Raw genomic sequence first — 20,927 nt, 5'->3', positions numbered from 1 at the left:
GACATCCAACAACAGATTATAGCCTCCAGGAAGTAGATGTTCCAGCCCATAGGGATTAGGGTGCACAAGGCAAAGTTCCAGTCAGTGCCGCACAGTCAGGAACAATCCATGAATGCACCACAGACACTGTCTTATAAAGCATTTCTCCTTTCAGTTAGAATTCTTTCTCTTCAGTGCACAGTGCCTCAGAATCTTCATACGCGAGCCATTTCATCAAGGAGTTATGTTCAGGCACTCATATTCAGACATCCTTGATGTGCATTGTCCCAAATGTCTGATATCCCATGAGAGTATTACATAGGATTCAGAGTTCAGTGGAATCAATTTCTGGAGCTCTTGGACTCTGTTATCATGATATCTCAGAGGTGCAAAGATCGTGGCAGTTTGTCAGTTCACAAGTCCTGCCACCCTCTAGGAAGACTCTTCCAGGCCCTTATCCGTACTGTAAGAGTGTTTCTTCTCTCTGATAGGGAGCATTTTCAGGTGTATATTGTCCAAGAGAATATGGTCCTAGAAGTCTGTCTGCATGTCAATGTTCTGGAAATTGATGTGATCCTTCTTATCTTGTAGACATTTCAAGTCTACCTCCCCCAAGGTGCTATTGCCATCCACAATGGCAGTATGGCCATAGGACAGTACCTTAACAAGCAGGGCAGAACTTAGTCATATGCTTTATGTCAGGAGATCATGAGAGTTTGGGAATGGGTCTTTGCAACTAGTTGTTTTCACACTATGTGTCGTATCCTGAAAGGGGATGTTTCTTCAGTAGACCGTATCAATCACTGCCTTCTAATGCTCCACAAATAGTCTCTCAATCCATTTGTGGCATAGAAGCTGTTCCATTGCCAGAGGAAACCATGTTGTGACCTTTTTTCTTCCCCAACCAACACCAAAAGCAGGAACTTAACTTCTTTTTCTTGTTAATTAATTGAGAGGATGCCCCAAAGATGCCCTTGTTTAGAAGTAACCTCTGGATTTCCTATATACATTCATCCTGTTTCCTCTAACTGTCTAAATTCTGAAGAAAGCCAAAATTCACAAAGCCAAAGTCATCCTGATAGTTCTCTTTTGTACTCAGCAGATGGTTTTCCACAGTATGGCCCCATTTTCTGGACAGACCTCTGAGTTGAGTCTAGACACGAGGCTATTAACTCAGCTGTCTGCTAAGCCTCTCACAAATCTTCACTCACTCAGGTTGACCACACGATTTTTCCACTTCCAGTGATGGCTAGCCAAAATTCTTAAAACTGCTCGGAGACTAAACCCAAGGACACATAAAAGTAAGCAGACTCTATTTATTCCCCATTTGGGCTACGACATGTGGCCAAGATTCTTTCATAGCTCCAGTGCTGTATATTCTTGACTTCGGTTTCAGTTACTGTTCTGCAAAAGTTCACCTAACTGCTGTCTCCAGTTTCCGCTAAAGCACCAGTTACTTGTCATTGGCTCTCTTGAAGATTTCCAAGACATTGTTTAAATGGTACCTTTCTTCTACGTTATCATTCCAAGGATCTTTTTTTCTTCTTCTTTGGGACTTTTATATTGCAAAACTTAACTCGCCCTCCCTTTAAATCTGCTGCAACAGTATAACTAAAGTTGTTTTCTCTGAAGACTCACTTTAGTGGCCAATTACCTGATCCAGAAGAATTTCTGAATTGCAAGTTGTCTGCTAATCATCTGAACCCGTAACTGGTGCTCCACAGAGACACTTATTTTATGCCTGAAGAAAAAGTAAAGCTTACCTTAACTCAGTTGATTAATTAATTTCCCAGCATTTTCCCCCACTATTGAAGCAGGATGGAATATTTATTACTTTATATTGATGTTCATAGCTCATAAATTCAGAGGACTAAATCCATAAGGAAAGATACCCACCTTTTTGGTCATTATCAAAAAAGAAGTTGAGCAGAAAAGTACCAAAATTAATTCTCTGAATGACTGTCAGTGTATTTTATTTTTCTATCAGAATTGCAACAATTTCTCGGTCATCGAAGCCCAGAATTCACTAATCTAGAAGCATGACTACTGCTCTCTTCTAAAGCATTCTTCAGAAATGCATCATTGGATGATATTTGTGCAGTGGTACCTGAACATCCCTTAGCACTGTAGCAAGACAATACGAGGTGGATCTGCATCTCCAGCTCTTCCTTCAATGCCATCGTAATGTGGGGTATTCTTTCCTGGGGATCCACCTAGGAAGTTTATCTTGGGACTCTTTCCTCAGGGTAATCATGATGAAACTGCCAATCCAGATCAGCTGTTACGGTCAGAACTCTCAAGTGTCCCAATTTAACTGGGAAGTCTTGGTTTAAACAAAAGTTCAGCATGCTTTCCAAGCATCCTAATTTTCACGTTGACAGTCTCAACTCTGCACTGTGCCTACCCACAAACCAGATCAATAGTATAGGCAGCCATCTGTATGTCAGCTAAGATTTTTTTCCCACCTACCACTGCTTATCCCCTTTCTGTCTCTGTTTGTGATGGTTTTCAGTTTGTTTTGCTGAACGATGAGGGTGTCAGATTAGCCAATGGCAGCACAGCTGAGTAGTTGTGGAGTCCAAATCTGAAGTGACTTTGTGACTGGTAAAGAATTCTGAACAGTCTGCAACCAGGGAGCACAGTTAAACTCCAGTGCCATAATTACTAACCTAGCTTTTGATGTATTTTAAAAACTCTGTGGCCCATCTTGATCCTGACCCTGACCAGGAGGAAGCAGATGTGTAGAAGTTAAGGTTGGGACTGGGTGGTGCACTCACAAATGTGACAAATAATTGTCTGAGGCATGCACTTAAGAAGGAAAAATGCAGAGCAATTACTGTCAAATGCCTGTACCTTTTCTCTTGTCCCTGATGATGAAAATTATTTCCAAAATGTTGTAGTATCCTTATGCATAAATATACTTCTGTGATGTTCTTACATACACTGCTGCAGTATTCCTAATGTATGGGATTTCTTGCCATGGAAGCCCGATGTCCAGCCAGTATACCAAAGCCTACTGTTGCTTTAAGGTACGCTGAATGTCACTTGTACGTTCCTTGTGTACCGTCGGTTGTAAAGGTGACGTTCAGGCCTGCTATCCTCAGAAATTCTTTGCTGCCAGTCTGAATGTTTCTTCTGATCGTCTGTATGTTTGCCTGCATCTGTTTTCCACTAGTTTGAATGTATTTTCCTTCTCCAGTGAATACCTGCATCTTGTTTGCTGTGGTCCAAGCTGTTGCAAATAAGTACCCTGTTGGGGTTTTGTTTTTGCTTGGCTTTGTTGTTGCTGTTAGGGGTTAATGTCATCATGAAAGGGTAAATGCCAGTGTGGGAAACAGTTTCCCCTTAAAGACCTCCACGATAAGTGTATTTTCTGCCTAGGAGCTTCTTGCAAGCATATGACCTTTTGTAGTGGGCTTCCTTACCTTTCTTTGTATCTTGAGTACCAGCATCTTAAGCTTCAGGAAGGAATTTCCTGCCCTGAAGGTAATCCATTAGGGAAGAAGAAGGTGAAAAAGGTAAGACCGGAGTCTTCTGCTGTCCAGCCTCTGCCAGGCGTTTCTCCCGAAGTTGCTGAGAACCAGGAGGCTCAACTGGGTGTGTTGTCGGATTCCTCTGCCGCGACCAGGTTGGAGGCCAGCAGGGATCCGGCTGGCAGCACATCTGATGAGGTTTGCAGGTGTCCGTTTTGGATGTTCAGGGGGAACCACGGATTATTATTTCTGAGTGGCCTAGGGGGTTCCACAGATTCTAGGTAGGGAAGAAGTTCGCACTACAGTTATTGAATGGCGTCCTGGGTCAGAGCCTTCTAAGGTTTATAGGATGGACGTTCCCTTAAAAAGAAACAAAAAACTAAACATATTTTTTCTGCTCCTAGAGATACACAAAGTGAGTGGCTGGCCTTTACTCAGGGGTTGTTTAATACTTTAATGTCATTAAAAACCTCCTTAGTGGGTTTCTGTTTCTTCTTCTCATTGGTCCTCTACTCCCCTTAAAATTTTGATTTATTTTTTATTTTTTTATTTTACATTTGTTAACTGGGTTAGTCCAACTGGATATATTTCCATTTTCAGTAGAGGCCCGGGGAGAAAAGCTCCAGTAGTAACAAATATAAATTAAAGTTAAAAATCAATGTTGTTACATAGTAAATTAAAGGATTTCAATAAAAAAATACAAGAAGTAATAATAACATAAAGTAGGTATTTACACTAGTAAAAGTGACAAAAAGTATAGGATAAATTATTATATAGTTTGATTCATGAGGACTTTCAGAACATCAAACAGGGTAGATTACACCAGTATGTTGAATTGTGTTCACCAGTTACAGTCCTGCTTCCAAGGAGTGTTCATTAAAGTTTTGGTAAATTTAGTAGGAGGAGGAAGTATCAGTAGTGAAAGCAGAAGGTTAGTCAGGGTTGCTGCAGGGGCATAACCAGTGTGTTTTGAGGTGTGTTTTGTTTTTTTTTTAAAGAGAGGCAAGGAAGAAAGTAAAGTTAGTTCATTAGGCAGTATGTTCCAGGTTTTTCCCACTGTGTTGGAAAACAGAGAATCTCCAGCCATGTTGTTAGACTTGCTTATGCTAGCAAGAAGTTTGCTAGAAGAGCATTGGGAATTTAGATTTTTGTAGGGATTATGAGATTGGAGAGTATAGGAGTGCTGTTAGGTTGATAAAATATCTTGTGGGCAATGGTGAGTTGGGAGACTATCAGATGGTTTTGAAGTTCAAGCCAGCCTAGCTGCATTAGATTCAGACAATGGTGAGTTCTAAAGGGATTGCCAGCGGCAAATCTGGCGATGTTGTTATAGGAATTAGTTAGTTTGATAAGATTATTTTTCTTTAGGTTAGTGTATATGGGTGAGGCGTACAGAAGAGTTGAGATTAAATGGGAGTGTGCAATCTTGGTTCTGGCTATTGGAGTTAGGAAAGGTTTGATTCTATATAAGGAGCATATTTTTCTGTTGACAGTTTTTATGGTGTTATTTATGTGGCTGTCAAATGTAAGGTTATTGTCAATAGTAATTCCTAACAATTTAGTGGTAGAGTTGGGGAATATAATTGTGCCATTATTGGAAATGACAGAGAAATCTATGGGGGAGGATTTACTGGTGGGTGTAAAGAGAAGGAGCTTAGTTTTTTTTAGTATCGAGAAGGAGGCAACGTTTTGTGAACTATGTTAAATACATTGAGTTAGAGAATGTAGTTCTGATGGGGAGTTTGCTGAGCATACTAGTGTAGAATCATCTGCGTATTGAATGCAGGTGGCTTGTGGAATTGCTACATGGATGTCATTGATAAATAGTGAAAAAAGAAGTGAACCTAGAATAGAGCTCTGAGGGACTCCAAGGGTGACTGGCAGAAGGGTTGATATATTATTTTCCCAGAGAACTGCCTGTTGCCTATTGGTAAGGTAGGACCTGAACCATTTAACCGCCAGAGAGTCAAGGGAAAGGGATTCAAGAATGTTGATAAGAAGGGCATAGTTTACCATGTCAAAAGCTTTTGAGAGGTCAATAAAGAGTGCAGATGAGAGGTTGTTTTTATTGCAATGTCTATTGATGGCATCTGTAAAGGATAATAGGGCAGTTGTGGTGCTATGTGATGGCCTAAAGCCATGCTAACAGTTTACTATTATGTTATGTTGAGATAAATGGTTTAATAGTTGTTGGTGAATGCATTTTTCCATAATTTTTGCTAAGTATGATAAAAGAGCTATTGGCCGGTAGTTAGAGTAATCATTTGAGTTGCCACCTTTGTGTAGGGGGATAATATGGGATATTTTCCAGATGTCTGGAATGATTCCCTCCTTAATGGTTGTATTTATGAGGATGGTAGGAAATTACTTTGGCTGCTTTTTGCAGGTGTTCAGATGGTAGTTGGTCAGCAGAAGGAGTACAAGGCTTAAGTGTTTGGATGAATTTGTAGATGAGAGTGGTAGAGATGGGTTGCAGATGGAATGTTGGTAGAGTGTCAGGTATGGCGGTGGGAAGGCTTGAGTTGTCTGGGATTAGCTGACTGGCTAGTGATTGTATGTTCTCTGTGAAGAAGGTATTGAAGGCATTGGCAGTTTGATGGGGGTATTTGGACCAGCCTCAAGTGGGGTAGGTGTACGAGAGTGCCCTGGGAAAAGGAGTTTATTGATACTAGACCAGAACTTCTGGGGATTGTTTTGGTGATTTTGCTGTAGTTTACAGTAGTAGTTTTTTTGTCTGTAAGTATTGCCTTTTTTTGTACTATTTCTCAACTGCCTAAAAAATTGTTCATCAGAGATATTTTTGTTAGCTCTCCACTTTGCCCAAGACTTGTTCCTAAGTAAAATTTTCTGTCTGCTTTCTTTAGAAAGCCAGGGGGCTGGTTTGCACTTAATTCTGATGGACCGTTTGGGTGCGTGCCTATCAAGGATAGATAAGAATGTAGAGTTTAGATACTTAACAGCCTCTTCAAGTGGTAGAGTTTTTAGAAGGTTCCAGTCACAGGCACTAAGTTCATTTTGGAATAATTCTGGGTTAAAGTGTTTGTTGGTACGTGCAATCCTATATGTTGGGGGGTTTGAAATATCATTTTTTTGCCTTATGATGTAGGTCAAAGTATGATCACTTACATCATCTGGCAGAGTTCCTACCTTGTAAACTTGTTTCTACTTATTTATAAGCATCCTATCTAAGGTGCTCTCTTTTTTGTTTGGTTTATTGATTCTGGTTGTGGAGGTGATAGTTTGACTAAAGCCGTGAAGGTTGATATGGGAGGTAGGATTATCAGCATTGACACCTTTCCAGCCAGTATTAAAATCACCAAGTATTATTGTTTCTTGGGGGTAAGTTGAGGACACCCAGCTTAGAATATCCTCTATAGTACTGATATTATTACCGGGCGGTAGGTAGATACAGATGATATATAAAGATTTATTTGGGTTGATTTGAAATCTGGTGATAAGGACTTCTGCCTTAATGTCCTGAGGTGGATTGTATGGTAAAGTGGAGATCTGAAGGCCATCTTTGAATAGAACTGCTACTCCCCCACCCTTACGTTTTATTCGGTCTTGTCTCAATATATTATATCTTTGGGGAATGATTTCATTGTCTTTGGTACCTAGTTTTAACCACGTTTCCCTCAGGCAGAAGATGTCAAAGCAGTGAATATCTAGAAGGGCATGGAGATGGGCTACTTTGTTATTAATACTGCGGATATTCAGATGTCCTATTAGGAAAGAGGGAGTTTAGGGTGGGTTACTAGGGTAGTGGGATTGGTAGGGCCAGGGTTAGGGTGGATGTCACCGTCTTTTAAGGAGGGATTATTTCGTTTTCTTGCAGAATTATATATAAAGTTGGTTTGATATTTCACTTTCTTTACTGTGAGTTTATTGTATTTAATGTGGGAGAGTCTGTGGTATTTAGGTAGTAGATAGCTGGGAATGGAAGTGATATTAGTCTGACTATTAGGGAGTATAGGAGTGTGTATTGCTGTTTGTTTTAGAGAGTAGTTAAAATGATAATAGTACAGTTTTTCAAAGGAGGTGAGGAGGTAGGCAGAGGTGAGAACAGTTGAAAGTATAGCTATGAGTATTCATTTGGTTATATTAGATGTCCTTCAAGTATGCATCTGCAGTCATAACATATGGGTTGTCCTGCCTCAGGCAACCCTTCGGTCGGCCGGATTCCAAAGTGTGGGTCTGGCCTCGGCTGATGTCGCACTTTCCCCGACGTCAGAGTGTCTGGGGTATAAAAGCATCAGCCGACGCCATCTTCCTCAGTCTTTCTTGCCACGCGGTGCCCGAAGCAGAAGCTGTTCGCAAGTGCCGGTCGGTCAGATCCAGTGAATTCAGCTACCGAAGACTTCGAAAAAGCTAAGTACCCCGTTGGGGACTCTTTCTTGCCTCAGCCGATGTCAGATAAAGTAAATAATTGTTTAACTTGTGGGAAACAAATACCTCATAAGGATTTCCATTCCTACTGCCTTCCTTGCTTATGCCCAGACCACGACGTATCGGCCTGTTCAGCCTGTGCTTCCTTCAACCGACGAACTCTTAGACGTCGGTCAGAGTTTGCAGAGGAATTGTTTGGGGCTAGTTTTGCATATAAAATGCCATCGGAGACTCCGACCTCGCATTTGGTGAAAAAACGGAAGGACAAGGACCGACACTCGCGGCCCGCGGTTTCGGCTGAAACCGCGGTAAGGCCTACCGCGAGTGTCTTGGTTTCGGCCGAAACCGAGTCCTCAGAGATTCCTTCTTCCGAATCCACTCAACCGACCACCGCGGCCCAGGAGGCCCCGGCTGAGTCGGCTACCGAGCTACCTACCGAAACCAGTGTCCAGAAAATGTCCGACACCATACCTTTGGACAAATCTACTCCTGCACGTGGGGCAGCTAGGCCCCCTGCTTCCATGTCCATTAAGGCCTTTTCTAGGGCTAAAGCTGCTAAACTTTCTAAAGCTTTGCCTCCCAAGACTACCTCCCAGAGGCCTTCCTCTAGTTCTCAGATCCTCAGCCTTGCAGAGGACCTTATTTCTTTAATTAGAGGTTCACAACCTCACCAGTACAGGTCCTCTCACCCTCCACCAGACAAAAGGCCCAGGACTGAGCCCTTTGTCCCACACTCTTCAGATGAGTCCACGGATGGATCTGAGTTGCCAGACCACCTGGAGGAGGCTTATTCGCCCTATGAGGATTCTGATGCTGAAGAATCTATCCCTTCGGCCTCCCCTCCTGAAGAGTTTTCCATTGGTGAGACTCTACACTCCATGAGAGAGCATTTTCAATGGCAAGGTCAGGAATTCTCTGATTCTAGAAAAAGATTAAGGACCTTTTTACATTTGCCTCAACATAGGCCCTTAGCTATACCACCTGTTTTGAATGTAATTGATGATGTGTACAATGATGTCAGTACAGCCCCTGATACTCTCCCTCCAGCCCCTGCCAAACCTGATAGATACTACAGGGTCACGGATTCTCATTTCCATTTGTATAAAGCCTACTCTGCAGACCCAGAAACTATTTCTCAGGGCCCTAAAGGGGTTGCGGCTGCCACTGCCAAAAATACTCTACCTTCTGAAAGAGAGTCTAGAGCTTTAGAGAGATGGGGAAAGAAGGTATATACTTCTGCAACTCTTTCCACCAGGGCATTAAATTGTCAATTTCATATGATACAGTACCAAGAGTATTTGTTAGATGAATTGAATAAGAAGTTTTCTTCTCCAGAACCCCTTGACCGTAAATCCCTTCAGGATTTGGTACACAACTCACAGCAGGTTAGTAATCATTTCTTAAAGTGTGGTTATGATGCATTGGAGGCTTCATTTAGGTCAGCTATGACTGGGGCAGTTATTCGTAGGCATGCCTGGCTGATGGAACAATCTTTGCCAGACCATGTTAAAGCTAAACTCCTGGATGCTCCAATGGAGAAACAAAATTTATTTGGCTCCCCTGCTCAGGAGGTCTTAAAAAAGTTTGAAGAAAAGGCAAAATCTGTGCAAACAGTTAAGGATTTCCTGCAAGTACAACCACCGAGATTCAGCAGAAACTGGCCTACTAAGAATTGGTCCTTTCCAGACTCGGACAGAGCCCAGAGAGGCAGGAACAGATGCCCCAGAGGCAGAGGCCAATCTAGGGGCTCCTACAGAGGCCGTCAGTGGCAGCCTGCCAACCAGAGAGGTAGTGCAACAGCAGCAACAACAACTACTACACCAGGACAGGCTCAATGACTTTACTCTGATTCCGCCTACCAGGGCTCAACTGGAAGCACCCTTGGGCGGAAAGCTTGCTTTTTTCTCAAAAAACTGGCATTATATTACAAGGGACACATGGACACTGCAAATAATAGACAAAGGATACAGGTTCCACTTCAACACTTTGCCAAAGAGAAACGGAATGCCAAACCTACCACCAAATCAGAGGGCAGAGGCTTTAAAGCAGATCAACAACTTGCTTCAAATGAAAGCTATAGAAAAGGTACCACTTTCAGAACAAGGCCAAGGATTTTACTCCAGACTATTCCTTGTACCAAGAAAAGAAAATCAATGGAGGCCTATTCTCGACCTGTCCGTACTGAATACTTACCTCATTGTGCCAAAATTCAAGATGCTGACCCTACAGCAACTTCTTCCCATGTTGGGCAAGGAGTCTTGGCTGGTGACTCTACATCTCAAGGAGGCATACCTGCACGTCCCTATTCGACCAAGTTGCAGAAGACATCTCAGATTTCTTGCAGGATCAGAGCATTATCAATTCTCAGCATTGCCCTTTGGCTTATCTACTGCGCCCAGAGTATTCACGAAATGCCTGGCATCAGTAATTGCACACTGCAGACTTCAGGGGATTCAAATCTACCCATATCTGGACGACTGCCTTATACAAGCGGACAACAAGGGAAATTTGATAAAGGACTTGGCCTATGCCATCCACCTGCTACAGGCCTTGGGATACACAGTCAACATCCAAAAATCAAGACTTGTTCCATCCCAAAGGATAACTTTTTTGGGTGCAGATCTAGACACAACCACCCAAATGGCCTTTCTTGCAGAAGAAAAACAAAAACTACTTCCGGATTACTTCATGAATCTGACAAGACAAACTCAGCTTACTGCAAGGAAAATCCTGCAGGCCCTGGGTTACATGGCATCCTGCATAATTCTGATACCACAGGCCAGGCTGCATATGAGAAAATTACAATGGTATCTAAGGAGTGTATGGTCTCAACACAGTCACAGTTTGGAAACTTTGATACCAATCATTCCTTGCCTTCAAAAGGAATTCCTGTGGTGGGCTCAGGCCTGCCAGTCCAACAGAGGGTTGCCTTTCAACAAACCAAAAACAAAACAAACCATCACCACGGACGCTTCAGACCGAGGATGGGGAGCACACATGGAGGGCAAATGTATCCAAAGCCTATGGTCTCAAGGGCAGCTACGCATGCGCATAAACCAAAAGGAAATGCTGGCAGTGATACATGCAATCGAGGCTTTCAAACCCTTCCTCCATCAAGGCCACCTGTTAATAAGGACAGACAACACCACAGTCATATGGTACATAAACAAGCAGGGAGGCACACACTCCTACCCTCTTTGCCGGCTAGCTATGAATCTATGGGAACTATGCCTGAAACTCAATATCCAACTACAGTCCCAGTTCGTGCCAGGAAAGGAAAATACACTGGCAGACAGCTTAAGCAGAACTACCATGGATGTACACGAATGGATGCTGCACCCAGACATCTTCCAACTCATAACAAAGACATGGGGAACGCCGGAGATAGATCTGTTCGCCTCCCCCCTCAACCATCAACTGAAGACATTCTGCTCAAGGACATACCACCCACAAGCTTGGAGGGTGGACTCTCTCTCTTTCAGCTGGAAAGCTCTAAAAGTATATGCCTTCCCACCTCTCCCATTAATGTACAAGGTTCTACTGAAGATCAGGGAGGAACAGCCAAGAGTGATTCTGATAGCTCCAGACTGGCCAAGGCAACACTGGTATCCACTATTGAGGAGCATGTCGCAGGCAAAACCATGGCCTCTCCCCCTATGGCCTCTTCTTCTGATGCAGAACAATTTCAAGATCATGCATCCCAACTTGAAAACATTGCAGCTAACTGCCTGGAAAATTCCTTAAATCCCAATCAAAATGTTTTATCACAGAGAGCGAAGGACATTATCATGGAAGCTCACCGGCCTTCCACAAGGAAGACATACTTAGCTAAATGGAAAAGATTTCTCATTTGGAACACATCAAAAGGCTTAGATGTGACAGTGGCAAGCATGACACATATTCTGGAATACTTAGCAGAATTGTTCCACAATGGCCTGTCCTATTCTTCCATTAAGATTCATGCCTCAGCAATTTCAGCATATTACAATATGGATCCACCTATCTTCTCGCACCCTCTCCTCAGGCAATTTCTGAGAGGGATCAAAAATATCAAACCTCCAAGAAAGCCCCCTTTACCTGCTTGGGATCTCAACTTTGTGTTGGAGAAACTAACACTTCCTCCCTTTGAACCAGCAGCATCGGCGGATCTACAGTTTCTGTCTTGGAAAACTGCATTCCTTCTGGCAATAACTTCAGCAAGAAGAGTATCTGAGCTACAAGCATTAATGGCAGTACAGCCATTTCTTATCTTCCATCAGGACAGAGTTTCACTAAGAACCAATCCTACTTTTATGCCAAAGGTGGTATCTAGGGTATCCTTGAACCAAGCTATTCACTTGCCTACGTTCTTCCCAAATCCACAGAATAGAGGGGAAAAACTTCTGCACACCCTGGTTATACACAGACAACTACGCTACTACCTGGACAGAACTAAAAGTAGCAGAAAAACTGACCAGCTATTTTTAGCATATGCTGCTGGGGTGCAAGGAAAAGCAATTTCCAAACAGACAGTTTCAAAATGGATAGGAAATTGCATTCGATTTTGTTACTCCTTTCATGGAAAGACAGTTCCTGCAAACATCAGGCCTCATTCCACAAGGGCCACGGCCACCACTGCAGCCTTCCTACGAGGGGTGGCTACCAAGGACATTTTAGAAGCTGCTACATGGAGCTCCGTGCATACATTTGCCAAACATTACAATTTACCTTTATACTCCAGATCCAGAGCAGGTTTTGCTACTGCAGTCCTGCAGGGGATCTTAACTACACCATCCTTTTCTTAGTACCTCCTCCCCCAGATTGGCTATGGTATTCTACCCATATGTTATGACTGCAGATGCATCCTTGAAGGACATAGTACAGTTTTGTACCTACCATAAATGTAGATGTCCAATAGGTATGCATCTGCAGTCAGGTTTACCCTCCCTCCTACCCCTCTGTGGTATTCCTAGGGTGCTTACCCCTCTTTTAGCTAGCTGGGGGAATCTATTATGGTGTATTTGTTTGTATATACATGTATATATATATAATTTTGCAAATGTTTGGAATTTTATTGCATGTATCCAAATTTAGCCTTCCTAAAGGGCACCTGGCATCTGGGGCAAGAAAAACTGAGGAAGATGGCGTCGGCTGATGCTTTTATACCCCAGACGCTCTGACGTCGGGGAAAGTGCAAAATCAGTCGAGGCCAGACCCAGACTTTGGAATCCGGCCGACCGAAGGGCTGCCTGAGGCAGGACACCCATATGTTATGACTGCAGATGCATACCTATCGGACATCTACATTTATGGTAGGTACAAAACTGTACTTTTTTACTACTAAAGGCATCTTGTTGAGATTATGCGTAAGACGTTTAAGGAGTTGAGTCTGAAATTAAGAAAAAAAGGAAGTATTGGATAAGGAGAGCGTAGAGAGAAGAGAACTAATACTTATTAGCTAAAAGAAAAGGGATATTGTAAATTACTCTAATTAGTGGCTTATTGTAACTGATAGATAAAACCTAGGGGTGTGGTTAATTTTGTGAAAAGGTTGGTGAATGGGATTGGTTGGATGGGAGAAAGGGTGTAGTTAAAGAAGTAGAAGTTTAGGACCACTGGGGGTGGGTGGGAATTGGGGGTAGGGTAGGGGAGCAGAGTGAGCCCGCAGGGTGAACGGAGCGGGTTACAGCTGAGAGAGGCTGAGAGGCAATCAGTTATACAGTGAGACTGCGTTCTACAAGCTTTGAGTAGGTAAGAGGCACTTTCTGTATCTACTTATCATAATACATAAGAGGGTGAGCTTTTAGTATAGATGTGTAGGGGAGAAAGGTAATATTAAAGAGTTCTTACAATTAGTTCTACTTTAAAACACTCACAATTTTGTCACCTCGCAAATTGTCACCTACACTGTGAGGCTGAGCGAGGAGAGTCTAGGTAGTTCACGTAGGGCTTTCAGGTTGGGTATTCCCTTCTGTTCTGTTTGGATTTCTTTTACCTTGCAAGGTTGCTGATAGGGGGACATTCTGTATCTCAAGCACAAGGCTTAAATGCTGAAAAAGAGACAGAAAGAAGTAAATTATAAGATGGCAACTAGGTTAAAGTCTATGCAAAAGTGGGAGGTGAAATGGTGAGGAGGAGTGCAAGTTAGTAGTTGAGTGTAAGACACAGTACAGTTTAAACACTGGTAGGCAGCATATAGACACCTAAACATCTGATTGTGTGGTTCATAGAAAAAAGAAAAAAATTACCTACTATAGTCACATTCAAGTAAAAGGCCTAGAGAACAGGATTCTTCTGAAGAAGAATTGGATTCTTATGAAGAATCCCTGGGTTATTCTACCCAAATTCCTTCTCCTTCAGACTGTGGGTCAGAGGAGGAGGAATCTATTAGTCCTGATACTTTTTTTGAAGACATTTCTTTTGGGGACACAATCTCTAGTATTATGGAATTTAAGTGGGATTGTGCTCAGGTTTCTGATATCCATAAGAAGTATTATGAGTTGCTGCAGATGGAATCTCCTAAACCTGCTGTTATTCCTCCTGTCCTGGCTGCTTTATTGGATGTTTTTGTAATGCCGCTAAATCACCTTATTCTCTGCCCCCTGCTCCCAAGAAGCTTGATAGGTTTTATAGGGTGCCTGAGAATTGTAACTTTTTGTACAAATGTCCTACTGCATTTGTGGTGTCTGTAGCTTTTGACAAGCCTTCTCAGTTGCTTCCTTCGCCCAAGTTACTGCCTTCTGACAAGGACAGCAGAACTATGGAAGGACTATGTAAGAAGGTTTACACTTCTGCTACCCTAGCTTTTAGGACTATCAAACCCATATATCAAGTTATGTTTTGGCTCTTCTTTTTCAGGCCTGTCAGCTTATTTCTGATCTTCCAGACTCTGACGGCAAACCTTCAGCTCTTTTCTTGCTAGGGACTTCCTCTCAAGTAGTTCGTCATTCTATCTAATGTAGTTATGATGCGGACGATGCCTCATCTAGGGCTGCTGCTTTTGGTTCAGTGATGAGGAGGTATTCTTGGCTTAGGCTTCAACCTTTACCTGATGATATTAAGGCTAAGTTGATGGATGCTCCTCTGGATAATAAATTTTAGTTTGGGGATGCGGCTGCTGGTTTATTTAAGTCTCTTCAGGTAAGGGTAAGAACTTTCAAGAGCTTAAACATGTGTTTATTATTTATTGTTATTTATTGACATTTGTTAACCTGGAAAGTCCACTGGGCCCAACGACCCATTTTCAGTGGAGGCCCGGGGAGAAAAGCTCCATACAATCACAGAAATTTTTACATAACATCATTTTAACTTTGAAAGTCAAGAAAGTTTTTACATAATACAAACTGAAGTAGACATACAAGACAAGTACATATTATAGAGGTATACAATACAAGAAAATAAACCCAGTGTGTTAAATTTTTAGAAATTCTGATTGTATATTCTTATAAGTAAGAATACTGTTTAATCAATTCTTTTTGTTCAGCCACAGAAATAAAGCAAGAAAGATTGGATATGAAGACAGATAGTGTAAATTGCAACTGTATTAAGTTAGTAAAAGAATTTGTAGTGTATAGTGGCCAAAACATTTAAGATGGTTTAATCATATGACTACAAGAACAGACAAGGTTATTGAGGTAGTGTTCTTTTAGTGCAAATTTAAATGTTTTTAAAGAGTCTAGTTGAGTAATAGAGAGAGGGAGCACATTCCAAAGTTTGGCAATGGCATGGGAATTGTCCACCTCTTTTGCTGGGTTTAGTTATGGTTAAGAGTTGTTTGTTAGAGGACCTAAGATGCAGAGTAAGGGTGTGTGTTTGTATTATAGTTTGAAGGGATGGGCAGTAGTTTGGATTATTTAGTAGTTTGTGGGTGAGAGTAAGTTGGGAGTAATGCAAGTAATAAGGGAACTCAAACCACTTTATAGATTTAATGACCAGGCAATGATGTGTGCGATTTGGCATATTGGAGACAAACCTAGCTATTTTATAGTAGAACAACTGCAGTTTGTTAAGGAGAGATATGTGTAGGCTAGTGAAAATGGGGCAACCATAGAGGAGGGAGTTTGTTTCTCCTGTGCCTAAATTTCAGAGAAACTACCACAATAAGCCAGCCTTTGTTCATAGGCAATTTCAGCGTTCTACTAAATGTAAAAGAGTGGCAAGCGGGCTCTTCCTACTATGGACACTCAGACTTCAGGGGTTCAGAAGCATTCATTTCCTGATAAGCCAGTTGCTGTACAACTATCCGTCTCTCCCCAGCCACATTCCTGTTTCTCTTCACCTTTCTCTTTCTCTTCCTGTTTGGCTTCAGATTACTCAGGATTCTTGGGTTCTGCCCATTATTCTTCAGAGTACTTCATGGTATGGGAATCCCATCCTCCTTTTTATGGGCATTCCGCAGCCTCCGTGGGAACAACTTACTTTTTTCCCTTCAGGTTCTTCGAGAGCTTTTGACTCAAGAGTATTATTCAGGAGATACCTGTGTTCCAAAGGGGGAAGGGGTTTTACTCAAGAATGTTTCTAGTGCCCAGAAAAAAGGGTACTTGGAGACCATTTCAAGACCTGTCCCATCTAAACACTTTTCTGAAGGTGCCATCCTTTTGGATGAAATCCCATCAGACCCTGTTTGTTCTCATACTCCCTCAGGCCTATATGGTGTCTCTGGGTCTTAAGAATGCTTATCTTCATATTCCGATCCATCCTCTTTTCAGGAAGTTTTTGGATTTCTGTGTTGCTTCCTGTCATTGTCAGTTCTGTGCTTTGCCCTTTGGCTTTTCTACTACCCCAAGGGTATTCACCAAATGCCGAGCTCCTGTGATTGCTTTCTGCAGGCTTCAAGGGATCCAAATATTTCCTTATTTGGATGATCTGCTAATTCAGGCATCCTCTCCATAGATCCTTTTGCAAAATCTTCTTTTTGCCATTTCTCTTCTTTGGAGACTGGGGTTCACCGTAAACTTTAAAAAGTCTTTTCTGACTCCTTTTCAGGGTCATGTTTTTCTGGGTTGCATGATTCAGACAGTGCCAATGATGGCACCTCTGCCTCCTCCAAAGGCCTTAACTCTCATTTCCTTCTTTCAAAATCTTCTTCCTGTGGCCTGCATTACATCCAGGGAGTTTCTGAGATCTGTGGATTTCATGGCATCCACCATTCCAATACTTCCTCTGGCCAAACTCTGCATGAGGAAGTTCCAATGGTTTCTGAAGTCAGTGTGGCTTCAACATGCTCACCCTCTATTCTTTGTAGTTCCTCTTCTTCCTTTTCACAAGGAGGAACTTCACTGGTGGATTCAGCAGTTCTGCCTGAATCCAGGGCTCCCTTTTCATCCCCATCTTCCCTTTCAGGAACTGTTCACAGACACTTTAGACATGGGATGGGGAGCAACCTTGGACTCCCTAAAGGTACAGGGGGTGTTGTTGCCCTTTCAGCAGAAGGAGCATATCAAGTGTCAAAGAGATGAGAGCTCTTCTGCTGGCTCCTCTGGCCTTTCATCCTCTTTTCTCTCCAGTGCCTCTCAAGGTGTTCACAGACAATACCAAAGTGATGTGGTGTATCAACAAACAGGGAGGAATGCAATCTTATCTTCTTTGCCGGTTGGCACTTCTGTTTTGGGATCTTGATGTCAAGCATCAAGTGATTGTTTAGGCAGTTTATATCCCTTCAGATCAGAACATTGAGGCAGACACTCTGAGCAGGTCCTTAACTCAATCCCACGAATGGATGCTTCACAGGGATGTATTTCTGGACATTGTCCACCAATAGGGTACTCCTCAAATTGATCTGCTCGCCTCCACTCTGAATAGACAACTTTCATTGTTTTGTACCAGAGTCCCAGGTCCTCTGTGTGGAAGGTGGATGCTCTCTCTTTTTCTTGGAAGGGGATGTTTCTTTATGCATATCATCCCCTTTCTCTCATTCTAAAAGTCCTGCTCAAGATTCAACAGGATGATCCCAAAATTTTGTTGGTGACTTCCTTTTGGCTGCGACAATATTGGTTCCCTCTACTTCTGCATTTAGCCAAGTGCAATCATCACAAGTTACCTCACAGGGTGGATCTCCTCACACAAGACAAAGGATTTCTCATCCATCGTCTCCTGTCCACGCTTCAGCTGACACTGTGGGTGATAGGATTTTGATTCCTCATAGACACCATTTTTCTGAGGACATGCTGGGGGTCCTGCAGGAGTCCAGGAAACCCACTGCTAGGAAATCGTACTTACCAAATGGAAGACTTTTTCTGTTTGGTCTCTCTCTCATAACCTGTACCCAGTTACATTGGATGTTCCTTTTGTTCTCTCTTATTTGTGAATTGCTGAATGCTGGTTTGATCTATTCTTCTATTAAGGCCCACTTATCAGCTATCTCTGCTTGTCTGTCTTTATCTCCTCCTTTAGCTTCTAGATTTGAGGCTAAACAATTCCTGAAAGGCGTCCTTAATATTAGACCTCCCATTAAGCGTGTTCCTTCTCCATGGATCTTTATTTTGTTTTGGAAAAGTTGACTCAGGCTCCCCTTGAACCTGCTGCTTTAGCTTCATTGCAGCATTGTTCTTAGAAGACAGTCCTTTTGTTAGTTCTTACTTCTGCCAGACAGGTGTCTGAGCTGCAAGCCCTTATAGCTTGTCCTCCTTTTTTTGATATTTCATAAGAACAGGGTGTCCTTGCATACTAATCCTTCTTTTATGCCTAAGATTGTTATTGAGTTGTCACTTAATCAGTCTATTAATTTGCCTACTTTTTTCATCTCTCTGCAATCTGACAGTGAGAGGGTGCTGCATACTTTGGATGTGCATATACATGTCAGATTTTATTTGGATAAGACTAAGGCTATTAGAAAATCTGATCAGTTGTTTGTTTCTTTTCATCCTAGGTCTTTAGGATTAGATGTATCAAAGCAAACTATTTCTTCTTGGATTTCAAAGGCTATTTCTTTTTGTTACACTTTTCATGGCAAGAACCTTCCTTCTTATATAAAGGTTTATTCTACTAGAGCTGTGGCTTCTTCTAGTGTTTTTTTCAAGGGGTTGGATACTAATTATTTTCTTGAAGCAGTTACCTGAACTTCTGTGCGTACTTTTACCAAGCACTACAAGGTAGATGGTATCTCCAGCATTAAAGCTGGTTTTGCTAGGGCCATTCTTCATGGCTTCCTAGAGGGCTCTACTGCTTCTTTCTCCTACCAGGTTTCTTCGTGAGTTTGGCAGTGTCCCATACATTTGGAATACTGCTGCAGCAGTGAATGTAAGGACATAGTACAGTTGTGTAAAATCTTACAATAACAGTAGATGTCCTTGCCCTCACTGTTGAAGTATTCACTACCCCCCTCCATCCCCCTAGTCCATTTCCTTCCTGAATGAACAGGTAACCCCTTGGGTTTCCTTGGACTGGTGTTCCTACTGGGCCAATCAGTTCTGTGGATGGTATGCCTGAATGTCATCTTTATGCCCTATGCTATGCTAGGAGTGTACGGGTGATGTTTGGTTACCTTAACACGACTGTAGGCTTTGATATACTGGCCGGACGTCAGGCTTCCACAGTAGGGAATCCCATATGTTAGGAATACTGCAGCAGTGAAGGCAAGGACATCTACTGTTATGGTAAGATTTTACACAACTGTACTTTCCTTTACAGATGTTTTTGTCATTATGGTTTGCATCAGTATTTCAGGAGAGGCAGTTGTTAATTCATAACTAACTTGGGTGTGTAAGCAAACTGTTTTTTATCTGTAACTGCTCAATTGTTTCAGAGGTGGTCATTAAACAGAAACTGGAAGCAAGTTCATATATTTGTTCTCAAATAAGGTGTGTGTGTCTGTGTGTGTGTCTGTGTGTGTGTGTGTGTGTGTGTCTGTGTGTGTGTGTGTCTGTGTGTGTGTGTGTGTGTGTGTGTCTGTGTGTGTGTGTCTGTGTGTGTGTGTGTGTGTGTGTGTGTGTGTGTGTCTGTGTGTGTGTGTGTGTGTGTGTGTGTGTGTGTGTGTGTGTGTGTGTGTGTGTGTGTGTGTGTGTGTGTTCAAAATTAGTGGTGTATTGCATTAGCCCCGAACACTTTATTCAGTGGCACAATATTTCTTTGAAGTGGGCTAATTTGATGAAATTGGAGAATGTCTAAGATTCAGATTTCTCTGTTAAAAGTTACTAAACTGTGAGTGTTACTAGTATTTCTAATTGGAAGCTCATGCACAAAGCATACATTTTTACTATGCAATACTATTAGAATTTGCAGATTTTGCTTTATTTGTAGTCCACTGCTTTGTTTATTGGCAATTCACATGCATAGTTTAAGCACATCTTTGATGGTGAGGCTGTCAAGTTGCAAAACAGATCAAAATTGGAGAATAAAGAAGCCTGAATCCCCTCGTGCATTGCTGTTTCTTTGATGTGTAGAACAGTTATTATCTTGCACATATGCAAAATATTTGAAACATTATGACCTAATGAATATTGATATGGTAATTTTAGAACAACACAGTAAACTCACCATGCAAGCCCCTGCAAACACGCAAAACATCTTAGATTTTCAGAGTTGTACATTGAGTTCTAGAGTATACTTTAGCTTTATTTTGATTGTTAAATACTTTTAAATATTGAGTTTGAGAGGAGGAAGATAGTCTGTAGATGGTATGGTTTTGTAAAATCCACAGCTGTGAACTTGCAAATCTGAGGTTCTGTTATTTGCACTGCTTTATGTATTTAATTTTTATTTTCTTTTAAACCTTTTATGTACAGTTTATATGCCATCTCTGTGCATTTGTGATTTTGCTGGATGTTCTGGTTTCTCCCCAGTCCAAACGACATGCATTTGAATGAACTAATAATCCTATTAGATATTCATGTACTGTTTGAATATGTATACGGTCCTGTGATGGAATGACGTTCCTTTCAGTATTAATATTCTCTGTCTTTAGTCTGTTCTTTGCTGGTATAAGCAAAAACTTCACTGGGGCCCTAAATAGGATGAAGCCTGCATCATAAAATTAATAAATTTTTATTAACTGGGTAGGAGGGCTGCCTCAGCTGGTGATGGTGTGCATAAGAAACACTGAAAAATATATGGATGTGTAGGTATTCTTGTGTTTCTGGCTACTTCTAAAGATGTTGTCTGTAAAGCCTGATA

General features: G+C 41.9%; 1 protein-coding gene across 1 annotated transcript in view; it reads left to right on the top strand.

Annotated features, from left to right (window-relative positions):
• Positions 1-20,927, top strand: part of LOC122804302 (F-box only protein 27-like) — a 643,152-nt gene that overhangs the window by 252,704 nt on the left and 369,521 nt on the right. The window lies entirely within an intron of this gene.

This window comes from Protopterus annectens, chromosome 6.part0 (assembly GCF_019279795.1).
Source record: "Protopterus annectens isolate FY-2018-M chromosome 6.part0, PAN1.0, whole genome shotgun sequence".
NCBI lineage: Eukaryota > Metazoa > Chordata > Ceratodontiformes > Protopteridae > Protopterus > Protopterus annectens.
The sequence above is the reverse complement of the archived record's forward strand: the minus strand, read 5'-3'. Positions and strand labels throughout refer to the sequence as shown.